Here is a 15,683-nt window from a genome sequence, read left to right on the forward strand (position 1 = left end):
TAAGATACACCTGTTCATTCATTCTTTGATTGGAAAATCAGGTCCATGTGCCTGAAAGTCTACTTTTACTTAAGAAAGTACTCCCTCGGTTCCAAAAAAAAAAGTGAAATATATAATAATCTGGAACGGAAGAGTACTCCGGATCAAAAGTCAGCATCTCCGCACTCCGTTGGCCCCCTTCTCCCTGTATTGTTGCATATCAAAATTTTGTCGCTCAAATGTCCCCTTTGAAACATAACACCAAAACCAGTCCTAATTAATTGGTTTCTAACAGGCTACTTGCTCTATTTGTAACAATGGGGAACATTAAATTAAATACCATGTCTGTTTACGACAGTGCATCTTAGATGGCATCGTATTGTAATAGTTTTAGTTACTTGGCATACACCTTTGCAAAAGGAACTGGTTAGAGCATCTCAAAGAGACTAGCTAAATAGCTTGTCAAACTAAATTTTTTTAGCTACTTAATAGTAAAATATCTCTCCAACAGGCTAGCCATTTAACTTGACAATCTATCCGGCTCTCTAAATTGACTCCCTCGCTAGCCAAATTTGGCTAGCAAATCTCGCTTGCCAAGCTAACTTACATGTTGGAGAGTTTGTTGGAATGAGATGTTATATATAGAGTTTAATCTTTATAGAGTGACAAATAAAGAGTCAAATAGAGAGTAAAAAAATAAAGAGTCTTTTGGAGATGCTCTTACAGTTGTATATTTGTGCCAACCAACTTGACTTAAGAAAAGTTACTGACCATCGACATGTTGTCATATTGCCACAATATACCTTAAGAGCTCTTCCATACTTATATGGTTTGTGTTCTAGAAACCTGAGTTATTTAAATATTGTCTTCTATTTTGAATTTTTATATGAAGATCAAAGCTCCCACTTAAACTAATTAATATAGAAAGCAGAGAGCAAAATTATTGATCTTAATAAAAAGGTTCATAATTATTCTTTTTCTGTCCAAGTAAAATATGTTCAATGAAGCTTTTGTGGTTTACTAGTGTTTATGAGCCTCACCAAGATAATTGGAAGCAAGATTTTTTTGAGTGAATTAAGGCAGGTCAATACTACTAGTTATGTTCCTTGGTTTGTGGCTGGTGACTTCAATTGGATCTATAGCTCTGAAGACAAAAATAACACTAGCATAAACAAAGCTATGCTAGGTAGATTTAGAAGATTATTTAATGAGGTTGAACTTAAAGAGATTCCTCTTGTAGGCAGGAAATGCATATGCTCTAATGAAAGGGAGGCCCCCACCACCACCATTGTTAAGCTTGACATGTTTTCTGTTCTTCAAGCTAGGAGGATCTTTACCGAGGTTATATTTTGCAAGGTAGTGCTACTAAGCTTTCTAATCACTTGTCCTTTGATTCTTGATATCAAAAATATGTTAGAGGCAAACATAGATTCCACTTTGAAAGTTTTTGAACAAAATGGTCAGCTTTTCATGAAGTGGTTGCCTCTTCTTAGAATCATCTTGTTCAAGTTTCTTGTCCTCTAGAGAGAATTTCCATAAATTTGAAAAGATTTACTAGAGTTTTCCAATCATGTGGACAAGAAAAAAGTAGGAAATGTCAAGACTCAATTAGTCGTGGCAAGAGAAATCATGCACATATTGGAAATGGCTCAGGATCATAGAACATTGATTCCTAAAGAACATTGGTAAGAAACAAACTCAAGCATCATGGTCTAACTCTTGCTTTTTTTGGATAGAACTATAGCTAGATTGAGAGCCTAGATTAAATATCTTAAGGAGGACGATGCTAATACCTTCTTTCATCTTCAAGCTTGCCCCCAAGAAAGAGAAATTTTATTTTTAAATTATAGGATGGTGAGCAGGTTGTTACCTCCCATGAGCAAAAGGAAGAGGTGTGATACTAGTACTACAATTACCTTATGGGGAAGCCAAGCAAAGGGATTTCACTCTCAACTTAGAGGTTTGCCACAGAAATGCAATTGATCTAATTTCTCTAGATCAACCTTTTACAGAAGAAGTTTGGGCTACTATCTTAACATGCCCTCTGATAGGGCCCCAGGCCCGATGGGTACACTAGAAGGTTTTATAAGTCTTGTTGGCAAATCATCAAACATGACTTCCTATTATCCCTAATTATTTTACCACAAGAAAATTTACAAAAGATTTGGATGCACAAGTTAGCTTATCTAACCTTAATCCCTAATTAAATGGATGCCATCAAGGCTAGTGACTTTAGGCCAACAAGCCCAATTCATAGTTTTGCTAAGTTAGTGACCAAGCTACTAGATAACAAATTAGTTTATCATCTCCCAAACCTTGTCTCTATAAACCAAGTGCCTTTATAAAAGGGTGGTCTATTCATGATATCTACATCCTGGTGTAGCATACAATTAACTTTCTTCGTATCAAAAACATTTTAGGTCCTTTTCTCAAACTTGCATTACTAAGGACTTTAAATCGCTTGCTTAAGCTTTTCTATTGGAAGTTTTATCACACCTAGGTTTCAGCCATAACTAATGCAATCTCATCTCCAATTCGTCGACATATTCTTCTACAAGTGGAACCCCTAGGGACCAAATTAGACACAAAATAAGCCTTCGCTAAGGGGTCCTCTATCTCCTATGTTTTTTATTGTTTTCTTGGATGTGTTGAGTAGTTTATTTAAAAGGATGAAGATCTTGGTATCCTTAAGAGCTCGTATGATAGGAATGTGAAATCTAGATTATCTATTTATGCTAATGATGTGGTCCTCCTCATCAAACCCCAAATGCAGGACCTTTCTTGTGTAAAAGTCACTTTAGGTTGCTTTGGAGAAGCTTTAGGCCTTGTAGCCAACCTTCATAAGAGCTCAACCATCCCTATCCACTATAATCAGCATGTGGTTTAGGAGAGTTACTCTATCTTGCAATATGTTGTCACTTCCTTTCTTTGCACCTATCTCTAATAAGAAGATTATGAAGTGTGATCTATCGCTCCAGGTTGAAAAGAACACTGATAAGCTACCAAGTTGGAATGGCTCTCTCTTAAATCTTGTTGAAAGAGTGGTTCTTGTTAAAAATGCTCTCGGTAATACCAATTTACCTACTCATTTCCTTAAATGTGCCTAAAATTATGTTTAAGCTAATGATAAATTGGAATGACCGCCATGTGGAAAAGAATGAAATAAGTGAATGGTGGAAGTTGTCTTATGTCTTGGGAGAAAATAACTAGGCCATTGAACCTTGGAGGGCTTAGAATCCCATACCTGCAACTGATGGGATGGGCTTTACAGGTTGAACGGTTTTGGTTATAAAAACTGATTTCTTTATACCTTGGTCTGGACTTCTCTTTTAGGCTCGGGTCAAAGGTTTCTTTGCAGCTGTGATTGAAACTCATGTCGGTAATGAAAAGAATACCCTTTTCTGGGCTAATAGGTGCTTATGAGTGGCCTATCTCTAATTTGGCCCCCTGATGGTGGCTAAAGTGGACAAAAAAGTCTTGAAATTCAAAATAATGGAGCAAGCTTTGGAGAACAGATCCTAGGTTATAGATATCAAGGAACCCTTATCCTTGATAGGTATCTAACAATACCTTCAATTATGTGATTTAGTGGAAGACACAACCCTATCTCAAGATGATGACATTCATATTTGGAAACTTGAGGATTTAGTAAAAGTGTCTTCTAAGTCCTTCCATAAAACCTTCTTTCCAGACTTTATTAAATTTGAACCTTGGAAAAGGTTATGGAAATCTTAGCGCCTCTAAAATGCAAGGTTTTTATTTGGTTGGATATTAGAGGCTAACGCTAGACAAATGCCAGATAAGAAAAAGAGGCCCTTCCTACCTAAATAGTATCCTCTCCATGAGATGATGAAACTATTCAACATCTCCTGACTTGTTGTATTAGCACGACAATTTTGGTTCAACATCTTGGTCTCTTTTGGTCTTGGTCATCTGACTACTAATGTTGATGAAGACTCTCTTAGTGAGCGGTGAAGAGTAGGAGTGTTCCTGAAGATTTTCGATAGGGCCTTACTAGTGTCATTATTCTTGGCTCTTGGTGCATCCGACTTGTAAGAAATAGGGTGGTCTTTGACAATGATTCTGCTTCTGTGAGGAAAGTACATCAAAAGTTTCTCCTTAGTTGAGAAAAATGGAGCACAAGTTTCTAGATGAGCTAGTTTGCTAGGCTATGCTTTTGAGGAAGTGTAGCAGAAGTTTTTAGCTGAGTTAGTTTGCTAGACTGGCTAGTACCCGACAACTTAGCAGTTTAGGTTTAGTTGAAAAACTTGGCTTAGCCAGATTCAATCATGTAACTTATATGTAACTAGTCTAGTGTGTTTGTACTTTGCCTCTGCCTCACTAGTACAAAGAACACCTTAGAGGTGGTTCGGAACACATTTTTACAGGTGTTTTTCAAAACCGCCTGTGCTGGGGACCTGTAGAAATGGTCCCTGTACACAAACGGTTAATTGTGAACCGCCAGTGAAAATTGATTTCTACTGGCGGTTATGTAATAAAACCGCCAGTACAAATAATTTTCAGAAAAACATAAAATGAGTTTTTAAAATAGCAAAAAATAACTAGGGGAGGCCCCGCCTATCTATGTCGAAATCCCAAGGCGCGATATTTTCGCGCAATATTTGCGGTAGGGAATCGAACCTACAACCTCACCCTCGCGTGAAGTCTCCTCTATCACTCCACCCATGACGTGCCTTATGTTTGGTTTGGGATTTTGTTGCCCACATAAAATGAATTCAAACGAAAAAGTTGTTAACTACAAAATTGAATAACTTTTAAGTTCTACAACTTTTATTTTGGTACTTTTTTTTGCATCAGAGGTCGTTTGCAAACATTTACAATTCAAATTTGACATATTCAAATGCAATTTTAGGAGCCCAAATGATTTCAAATGAAATAGTTGTTAATTACAGAGTTTCATAACTTTTAGAGATCTATAACTTTTATTTTGATGTTTTTTTCATACAATGTTATTTGAAAAACAAAAAAAACTGATTTTAAATTTTTTTCTACTGACAATTTTCTTAAGAAAACCGCTAGTATAAACATATTTCCACCGGCGATTTATTGAGTCGGACGAGCCATTTTATTTTACTAAGATTCGAACCAAAACCGCTTATAAAAATTAGCCACTTCCGCATGCATAGGCCTTCCCGGGGATTTATTTCTTCTATCTAATATTTCTAATATATAAGATGTGTCTGCGCGTTCGAGAAAGTAAAAGAAGTTTTAAATAAAAAAAACACTTTGATTTTTTTTGAGGCCTAAAGTTCTAATGTGAGGTGTGCTAAAATTTAGAGCTAACTTTAGATCATCTATTTGAACACCTTAACTCTAAAGTTTAGGGCTCTAAAGACTAGAAGAGAAAATCTAAACGGACCTTAAGTTTGTGTTTTTAGTAAAATTTAGAACAGTGCCAACACCCAAAATATTACATAACCTATGTTTTTTTTTTTGCAACTGAAGCAAGAGCACTGCTAATTCATATAAAAGAGAGAAGCAAAGAGAGTTTTACATTCAAGGAGATGACCATGGAATTATTTCAACACAGCAAAGATTGAATAAACATAAAAACATTTTAGGGGCCACACAGGAAAGTAAACTAACTCGACATTATTTTAGGGAACAGGGCTTGGCAGTTCCTCAGCCTTCCCTTCAAGATTATGCTTTGCCTTGAGATCAAGCTCTGACTCTCAAGACCATATAGGGGATAAACTCAATATAAGTTCGGCCAGACAATCATTCTTCAACATTTTGCCTGCTACCGTTGTAGCTGTTGTTGATTACATCGCTCATGAAGTACCAGCAGACTGTGCTATAATCATGACCACCAGGTAAAGAGCCAGCCTGAGGAGCCCTGCACGGCGTGGACCTCCCAGATTTCATGTCAAAGACCATGCCCTTATTCCTCGTAGCACGGCCGCCAATCCAGTATACACAGTTGCCCCTCAGTCCCGGCACACCCTCTGCATACATTGACACTGCATTGTTCGTTCCCACAAAGAGTGAGTAACCTCCTAGGTCCTTCACCACATCCCAGGAAGGCTGGCGCCCAGGACAGTACTTCAGCACCACTATCTCATTTTCGGCCACACGACGCTGACCCCCAGCAGGCAGACGCAGAGTCACGGTGCAGCTTTCGTTCCTCCAAACTTGGTACAGATTGCCGTCACAGAACACCAAGTTCTTGGCGCTAGTGAAATCCCTCACGGTGTCATAAGGTGGAGCAAATAGAGTGGTAGGGCCGAACCGCGGCAACAGGGGTTTAAGAGTGGCCGGTGGATTCAGGCGTCGTCCTTGCGAAGGTGGAACTTCGTCCTCACTCATCAATAGCATCTGATAATTTTCCCAACACAGCGGGGAGACAATACTTGAATGTCTAGCAGGCGGCAGCGGCCGGAGAACAGAGAACTTTAGCTCTGAGGACCCCGCCTCTTCGGCGTTGGCAGGCTTCCGGCACCGGCGCGCAGGGAGACGGAGTACATGCACGTCCCCGTACATGGAGAGACAGTAGAATTTACCTTTGTCAGTGTAGACGACGTCGGTGAGCTTGTCCCCGACCTCCCCGCTGAGGCGGACGCCCATGAAGGCCCACCTCGTGGCACCGGCGGTGATGTACGCGATCCTGTCGATGCCGCAGATCGCGGCGGCAGCGAAGTCATCCTTGGCGGTGCTCGGGGTGAAGACGATCTTGGAAACCCACCAGTCCCAGTGGCTATTGTACTCGTCCCCGTAGTTAAGCGGTGGGAGGATGATTTGCACCGCGGCGATGGGGTTGAGGAGCACGTAGACGGTCTCGTGGACGGAGAACGCGAGCCAGCCGTTGCTGGATCCGACGCAGCGCCATCCTGAGATGAAGGCGGTGAGCTCGAAGGACCTCCCCGTGGGCAGGGATGCGGCGGCGTAGGGGTAACAGCTGTCGCTCTTCGCGATCACGAGGAGCGCGGGCGACGGCGGCACGAGCGCGCGGCGCCACGACGTGCAGACGCCCCGCGCGCTGGCGTACCACTTGAGCTCGAGCCGGTCTCCGATGCAGCAGAGGAAATCCGGCGGCAGGTCAGCCCAGCGCCGGAACGACTTCATGGCGACTGGCGAATTCGGGATGCTAGGGTTTGCGTTTGGTTTAATAAGGTTCGGCAACTTCTACTCCTCAAGCTAGGGTTTGTTTGGATTCTTTCAAATTGGGAAGCTAGCCTGTAAAAGCTGGATTTACACCATATTTGTTTGGGCTTCTCGGCAGCTTCACGTGACGACAGCTTCTCCACGTGAGAAGTTAGAAACTAAAAAAATAGTTATATTTTTAACTTCTGGAAAGCAAACATGCCAGAAAATCTAAGTTTATGATTTTATAGAATTTCTATAGCTTGTAAAAGTTTAGAAAGCTAATAAAATTATCGACAAACTATCGTTAGCTTCTCAGAATCCAAAGCTTAATAATGAATTTTCAGTAAAGCTTCAAAATTACAGCTCAAATGCAACCCCGGCCCTATGATTTTGAGGGCCGTTGCTGAACTTATCGCAATGGGCTCTCCATCATATATATAAAAAAATCTAATATCTCTGCTATTTATTAAGGTTATCTCTAGCATGCCATGTAAACGGTCGTGTAAAGTATTGTTTTTGCGCAGTAGATTATACTGTTTGCAGAGTGGAGTTTCAAATAGAGAGTGAAATAGGGTGTGGAATAGGAAGACTCCTATAGATAATGTAAGGGGTAGCCTGCCTCTATAACATCCTGAATTTGAGAGTATAAAATTTCTTTGCTCATATCCACAAATTCAAGTGTTCCTCCTCTCTTCTCTCCTCTCCTAATCCCCTTTTTTCTCCTTTCTCTAGAAGAAGAGTTGTTATTTTATTTGGAAATGTAATTATACTCTAGTAGGCAAATTCTAAGGAAGTATGAAATGTTGCATCATGCAGAACTCTAAGTCTTGTTTTTGATTGATGCATATGCTTGAGATGATTATATTTGAATTTGTGGCATATTTGAATTTGAGTCCAAAGAAGAAAATAAAAGAAAAGAAGGTCACAACTCATTTCTCCCTCGGCCTTTCGATCGAGTCGAGCCCCTCCTCCCCCTTTTCTCTTTGCCCGGTGGGCCAACCCTGTCGGCAGCGCTGCCCCATCCGCGTGCCCCTTCTTCTCTCTTTGACCAGCATGCCCCGCTCGTCAGCCCCGTCCTCTTCCCACAACCGCTCGCTCCACCGTGGTCACGCCCACGTAGCGCGTTCCGCGCGGATAAACCGTCGCCCGCACCCTATATCCTCGTCCCACAAAACCATAAACCCTAAAAATCTAAGTTTGGGACGTTTGGAAGCATAGGGTGCGTTCGTTTCGACTCCATGTGGTTGTTGCCAGGCTGCTACTACGTCACTTGCAACAACAGCCATAAAAGAAAAAAATGATGTATAATTATGTTAAATAAATATTCAAGACATAATTATGATTCATGAGAACGCTAATAGATTTTTAGGATAAAATTACATTAGCAAGCAAATGCCTCTAGCAGCAGTTATAAACCAAAAGGTTGATGTACAATTATGTCAAATATATATATTCAAGATATAATTAATTGTCCATGAGAATGCTAATAGATTTTTGGGCCAATTCTCTGTATGCCATTGAAAAATATACTCGTTCCTTGTGTGCCACTGACCCCACATGTTATACACACAAAAAATGTACTTATATGCTACTCAGTGGCACACAAAGAATAAGTATAAAATCTGATGGCATACCATGAATTTTTCCTAGATTTTTAGGATAAAATTACATTAAAAAGCAAGTGCCTCTCTCTATGTATATATAGGAATGGGATATTAGGAGCACATGACTTCCAATAGTTACTGGAAACCCCCAACCAGTATGCACTTTAGGTTCGAACCACCCACCCTCGAGCCCTCTAGGAGCACTGGTACGTGGTTTCAGGACATGTGGGCGCGCCACCAACTTTGAGCGCAAATAGTGTCGGATATAGCGTAAATGTTATTACTAGAGATGGCAATGGGTACCTGCTACCCGAAACCTGGTGGGTTTTTACTCTATTAGGGTATGGGTTTGGGTCAATTTCTCTACCCATGGGTTTGTTAATGGGTTCAAATAGAAACCCAATGGGTACGTGGGCGGCATGGATTTGTTCTTCCACTACCCATACCCGCAAACCCATGGGTTTTTAAAACCCGCCTTAAAATCATCATTCCTTATAAATATGTCTCATAATATTATTAATTGAATATGTTCTAATTGAAATAAACTTCATGTAACAAATTTTAAGCTAAAATTAGTTATCACTTGTTCCTTTTATCCTAGCTTATTAATGTATTGATTATCATTTACATGATGAATTATTTTTTATGTTGATGTTAGTGGGTATGGAAACCCCGTTGGGTACCCGAAACCCGCATGGGTATGGGTTTGGGCAAAATTTTATACCCATCATGGGTATAGATTTTTTAGCGAGCGTATTTTTTCTTCGCGGGTATGGATTTGGGCAAGTAATACCAGCGGGTTTTTACCCATTGCCATATCTAGTTATTACAATTGTCAACGTGATGTCACGTACTGTAACATTCTGGTTTTTATATGAAATTTTCTTTTTTAGCACTCAAAATTTAGGTATTACCCTCTTCTTTTATTTTCTTTTTCGTTAAAGGTGAGAATTATCTTGGGAATATTCAAATCAAATAAAACAAAACCTAGGGATATTATGTTTGTTGCATCTCATGCTGGAAGATATGTTTTGTTTGTAATTTGGTTGTGCAATTTATTTGAAATGAGGCACTTCTCTTGAATTTGGATTCAAAAGGGAAAAACTCAAATTCCAAATTAAAAGAAATAGGGCAAAGCCTCCTCCTCTCCCCTTACCTGGGCCTGGTTCTCGGCCTAGCCCACCAAATCGAAACGTCCCATGCCGCACGTGCTCGCACTCGCACCTAATATGTCGTTGCTCCGAGGGGCCCACTTGTTAACAAGTGTATGTCTTCACTCGTTGCCGGCTAGAGCCCCCTTATTAGCTTATGCCCGTGCGACCGCGGTCAACCTCACTGTTGCGTAGGACCCTCCTGTCATATTTGTCTCCCCCTGTAACCGCTTATCCCGGTCGGTTGGACGAGTCCGTGTCGACGAACTCAGCAATTGTATGCTTTCCCCTCGCCACGGTTGCGTCTGACACGGTAGTATTAAGCCCTCGCCCCACATTGTTACCCCTGCTCTCACACCTTGCCCCCACTATTGTGCATCAAGCTCGCCGGTGTCAACGTCATACCGAACGTCGCCTCGTCCGAAGGCCACCACCCCTATCGGAGCACCACCGTTCATCATCGTTCGAGCTTCGCCTTTGGGTAAGCTTTCCCCAATGAGTTTCTTCCTATTCTCTCCATTTAAAGTTTGCGTGCCATTCCCATTTTGAGTTCTGGCCATGAGCTTTGCCTCATCGTGTGTCACATCGCTCGTACGACCCTCCAACTTGCCTTTGTGAATGGGCACATGATGTGCCACGGCGTTGCAGCAGCCCTAGCTATTCCTTGTGTGCCGCCACGTTGCCATTCCGGATGGTGCCGTATCAACAACCACCTCCTCGTAGCCCCGGTTAACTTACCCTGCCCACATCACCGCACGATGCGCCACACTCTGACCACTGTGTTGTTCCGACGAATCACCACTGGCACAATTTAATGCACTTAAAAAATATTTTTATAAGCTCCAAATACTTTATTTGAGTCCATTGGTCTCCAAAACATGTCTAGGACTATAATTTGAGGAGTCTTTAAACATTTTCCATGCATTAAAAATAAGTTTTGGTATCTTTTGTAATTAATCAATCCTTAAAATTGGAAACTGCCCAGTTGAGCCCACTTGTCATTATCTCTTTTATTTCCCCTTCGTAACCTTCGATTCCACGCCCCGGTCAGGTTTCTTCGACAACTATTTCCCTAGTTGATCACATAAACTCCCTCTATGCGGTTCTCCATTTCCTCCCTAGACTTTGCTTCACACTGCTACCTTGCTGCGTAGAGCTCATAATCATCCTTGCTCAGAGCACCACCGTCCTCAGCGCCCATCGTCGCCAATGCAAAGTTTCTCCAGTGCGCACCTTCTTTCTCGGTGGGCAACCTTCATTGTTTTCATACTCGTCCTTTGTTTTTCCTATGTATGGTCGTAACCAATAACGAATCTAGGATTTAAAGTTAGGGTGGTCCAATCTTATAAAAATCAAAATAAATAAATGAGTTTGCATTTTAAGTCCTACAACAATAAGTTCAAAGCTCACGAACTTGTCAATGACCTTCTTGGAAGGCATCTGTTTATATCTAGGATCTCCACGAATTAATTGAACTTGAGTGGGATTACGAAAAACAAGAGACCTTAGAATAACCTTGACCATTTCATGGTCATCCCACTTGGTGCTTTCGAGGTTGTGGACTTGGTTGACCATCGTCTTTGTTGAGAACGAATCGACTGAGTTCTCCCTCGATCGTTTCGCGCTTGGTGATTTTGGTCACCTCGTCCCCTTCATGCGCCGTTTTGTTTACGTCCCAAATTTCTTTGGCACTCCTCAACCCTTGCACCTTGTTGTACTCCTATCGACACAAGGAAGCGAGGAGTATTGAGGTGGCTTGGGAATTGAAGTGTCTTATTTGGACGGCCTCATCAGAGTCGTAATCCTCGTTGCCCACCTGTGGTGCCTGCGCTCCAAACTCAACAATATCCCATATACTTTCGTGGAGTGAGGTTAGATGGTGCCTTATTTTATCACTCCACATACAATAATCTTCACCATCAAAATATGGTGGTTTGCCTAGGGGTATGGAAAGTAAAGGAACACATTTAGGAATGCGAGGATAGCGAAGAGGCATCTTACTATACTTCTTATGCTCTTGACGCCTTGAAGATGTGGACTTGGCGTCGAAGGTGGAAGCTGATGAAGAATCGGTCTCGTAGTAGACCACCTTCTTCATTTTCTTTTTCTTCTTGTCACCCTTCCTATGTGACTTGATGGAGCCGGCGGATTCCTCCTTACGCTCCTTTTGTTTGTCGTCGGCCTCCTTCGATGGAGTTCTTTCTTCGTTCTTCTTTCCCGAAGATCCGGGATGTTCCCCGGTCACCATCTCCCTTTTGGTGCATTCTCCCGACATCACTTCGAGTTGTTAAACTCTAATGAAGCACTGGGCTTTGATACCAATTGAAAGTCGCCTAGAGGGTGGGGTGAATAGGCGAAACCTGAAAATTATAAATTTTGAACATGCACTTTGCGTGGGGTTAGGGTTAGAAATAAATAATATTGAATTTAGGGTGCAGAAGATAGTTCTTCTTGCTACGAGTTGCTCAATCAATGCCAATAACTTTGGGAGCCAACTCAAACCAATATGAGCAAGAGAACTTTAGAGAGAGAGGAGAGGGGAGAAGCAAATCAAAAAGTGAAGATCAACACAAGTGGACACGGAGATTTGTTTCCCGAGGTTCGGTTCCAAAGAACATACTCCCCGTTGAGGAGGCCACAAAGGCCGGGTCGATTTCAACCCTTTCTCTTTCTCAGTTGGTCACTTAGACCGGTCGAGTGCTTCTTCTCAATCTTACGGGTCACTAAGACCCTGCAAGAATCACCACACAATTAGGTGTCTCTTCTTGCTTTACAAATCACTTAGAAGGTTTAGATAGAGATGAAGAAGGCACGGTTAAAAGCCAAGCAACAAGAGAAATAAGAAAATACACAAAATCACACTCTCTCAAGTCTCTAATCACTAATGATCACTAGTCATAATTGTGGAACTTGGAGAGATTTGGAAGCTTGAATGTGTCTTTTGTTGAAGTGAATGCTCTTGTATTGAATGAGAGTGAATGAGAGGCTTGGATGATGTGAATGGAGGTGACTGGGGTTGTATTTATAGCCTCCAACCACTTCCTAGCCGTTGCTCCAATTCTGCCGACCACGGACGGTCCGCGCCCCTGGTCCGGACGGTCCGCCCCTGCACATCAACGGCTGAAATCGCAACGGTCAGCAGTAACGGTTATCGTGCATTTAATGCATCGTCAGATGACAGATAAAGCAGTCGCGGACAGTCCGACCGTGCACCCTGGATGGTCCACGAGGACGCTAAAAATACATTTTACCAAACCCGTCACCTTCGGGGTTTTCTAGTTTTTTAACGATCGGACGGTTCACGCTTGGTCTCGGACGGTGCTCGCTTCTCCTTTAGACAGTCCGCAATGTAAACGATGTTTTTGTAGTGTTACTATCCGAGGCTCACCCTGGTGTCGCGGACGGTCCGCCGCTAGGGCCCGGACGGTCCGCGCATAGGTGTTTTTCCAAAAAAACTTCTCCTGTCCGGTTATAGGACAGTCGACTTAGAATAGTTGTAGATGAACTTATGCACCTGAGAAATGATCAATTGGGCAAACTAGTTAGTCCATAAGGTTTGTGATGGTCATCAAACACCAAAATCGATTATAGGCAATGTTGAGGCCATTTCCCTTTCACTTATAAACTGGTTGGTCTTCTAGATTATTGCTTCCATCTTTAGGCACTACCTCAATGCCATATGGGTCTTGCTTCGCTGCTTTCTTCTCTAGTCGCTTCTTGGGGCATTGTCAAATAATATGTCCTTCATCCTTGCAGTAGTAGCAAGCACCTCTTTCTTTGAGTTCTTTGCGAGTCAACTTTGACTGATGACAAATGATGATTGATTGGGTTCTACATTTTAAACAGTTGAGCCTGATTTGATTCTACTATTTTAGGTATAGGAAGGAAGGAGGGGATGAAAAGATTGAGCAAAGATACATTATATATAGCAGAGAAAACCCAACTATTTAAGGATTTACCTAGTAAACTGATGCCATTGTGGACAAAATTCACACAATGCACCAACAATCATTACAAAGAAGAAAATCAAACATGGGCACAAAGGACAAGAACTCAAGTACACCAGCACAAATAACTCGATGCTACATGATCAGCCAAAAAGGAAAGGTGAGACATGGTTAGGAATAAGAAAGAGATACGATGACCGATCGACTACACAAATCCATCTGAGGGGAAAACGAAAGGAAGGAGTAGCGGGTAGGCCTGCAAATGGGGTGGGTGTAACCGGGTATTTTAGGTGGGTTTAAGAAATGGGTTTGTTTTGGTGGGTTGTGATGGGTTTTAATTATGAACGGGTTGGGTGGGTGGGTTTATTTTGTCTTGTGGGTAAAAATGGTTGATACCCATGGGTGTAGATGGATTTGCATAGGCGTGGGATTCCATGGGTCTTCAACCATCCGTAGACCGTAGGAGTGTATTCGAGTCGACTCCCTACTTAGTCCCAACATACCCAACTCAACCCTAACTCCCCAAGTCTTCAGTCGTGCACCGGCGGCCGCATCCTACTTCCTGCTCCGATGCCGGAGTCTCCCCTCTCCCCAAGTCCTCGCCTCGGCGGGCATAGCTCCCCTGGCCCCTGCTGACGCCCGACGCTAATTAGACACTTTCACACTTAGATGTCGACGCCCCCAGTCCCCTGGCGCGCACTCTTGCGTACGAAGCGATCACACTGCCGCCCCAGGGACCGTTCACACATGGTTCTTTTCTTTTCACTTCTAGGGAGATTTATGTGTCGTCCGGTGGGCTTCTGATGCTACCTGGATGTGCCCTTCCACTGTTGCTAGGTTCGAGCTTGATCAGAGACTCTTTCCACTACTACTAGCTTATGTTTCTTGTCAAAAAGATTATTATTCACTAAGGATCTTTAACGGATGTTTTTTGTTATTCTCTCGAGGCCTAAATGTTCATGGACAAAACTTGTTTTTGTATCAGTGTATAATATTATTGTAACTATTTTTGTATGTCGTGGACTATGTTTTTGTATGTCATTGAAACCACCTATAAAGTTGTCACTATGTATCAGTGTATGTGTATGCAGTTGGCTTGATGTGAGACAATAAGCTGAACCCACTGGGTTTCCACCCAATTACGGGTTGGTTTGGGATCAATAATATTATTGGATGGGTTGGGTTTAATTTCCTTCTTATATTTTTGGGTGGGTGTGGGATGGATATCAAAGTTACTAGATTTAGGTATGGGTGGGGGTGGGTTGGATTTTTGCCATTAGCAGGCCTAGTAGCGGGGTGGTGACTGATGCCTCCCCTTCCAGCGCCTATAAATAGTAGAGGGACGCAACACCCCAAGTGTAAGGAGGATCAAAGTGAAGACATCTCCTCAGCGCTAGAGGCATTGAAGTTGTAACTGATTCCCTAGGAAAAGAGCCACCAAGGGGAGGCATACCTCCTTGGGGCTTGTGGGCTACTATCGGGGGAGATACCAAGCCCCCATAGGGCCACAAGTAAGAAGAGGAGTAGGGAAGGACTCACTCGGGCGAGACCGCCCCTGGAAGACCCCCGCGCACCAAGCCCAAAGGTCGAGCGAGGCGAAGCACGACCAGAGGGCCAAAATGAATTAGAAAGGAACCACTTAGGTGGATTCCATACCTGGTCGTAAGACTGCTCTCGCCATCAATTCCCTACACACCACATTAATTGAGCCTAGCACTGAGCCATTGTGTTGAGTTGGTATGCCTCCCACTCATGACCTATGAGTCTGAAGCCTAAGCCCCACTCGTAACCTATGGACCCTAGGCCTAAGCTGTCTGATACCCTATGGAGCACAAAGGTGATGGAAGAAAGCTAGGAGGACAAACTAAGAAGACCAAAGGTCGGCGTGGGCAGAGGCG

General features: G+C 42.5%; 1 pseudogene across 1 annotated transcript; it reads right to left on the reverse strand.

Annotated features, from left to right (window-relative positions):
• Nucleotides 1–5,435: 5,435 nt before the first annotated feature.
• Nucleotides 5,436–7,114, reverse strand: LOC100274247 (LOC100383053-like pseudogene; annotated as a pseudogene). The gene has a single exon (NR_158637.1). The product of NR_158637.1 is annotated as a protein-like pseudogene (transcript).
• Nucleotides 7,115–15,683: the final 8,569 nt, after the last annotated feature.

Source organism: Zea mays, chromosome 1 (genome assembly GCF_902167145.1).
Source record: "Zea mays cultivar B73 chromosome 1, Zm-B73-REFERENCE-NAM-5.0, whole genome shotgun sequence".
NCBI classification, from domain to species: Eukaryota; Viridiplantae; Streptophyta; class Magnoliopsida; order Poales; family Poaceae; genus Zea; species Zea mays.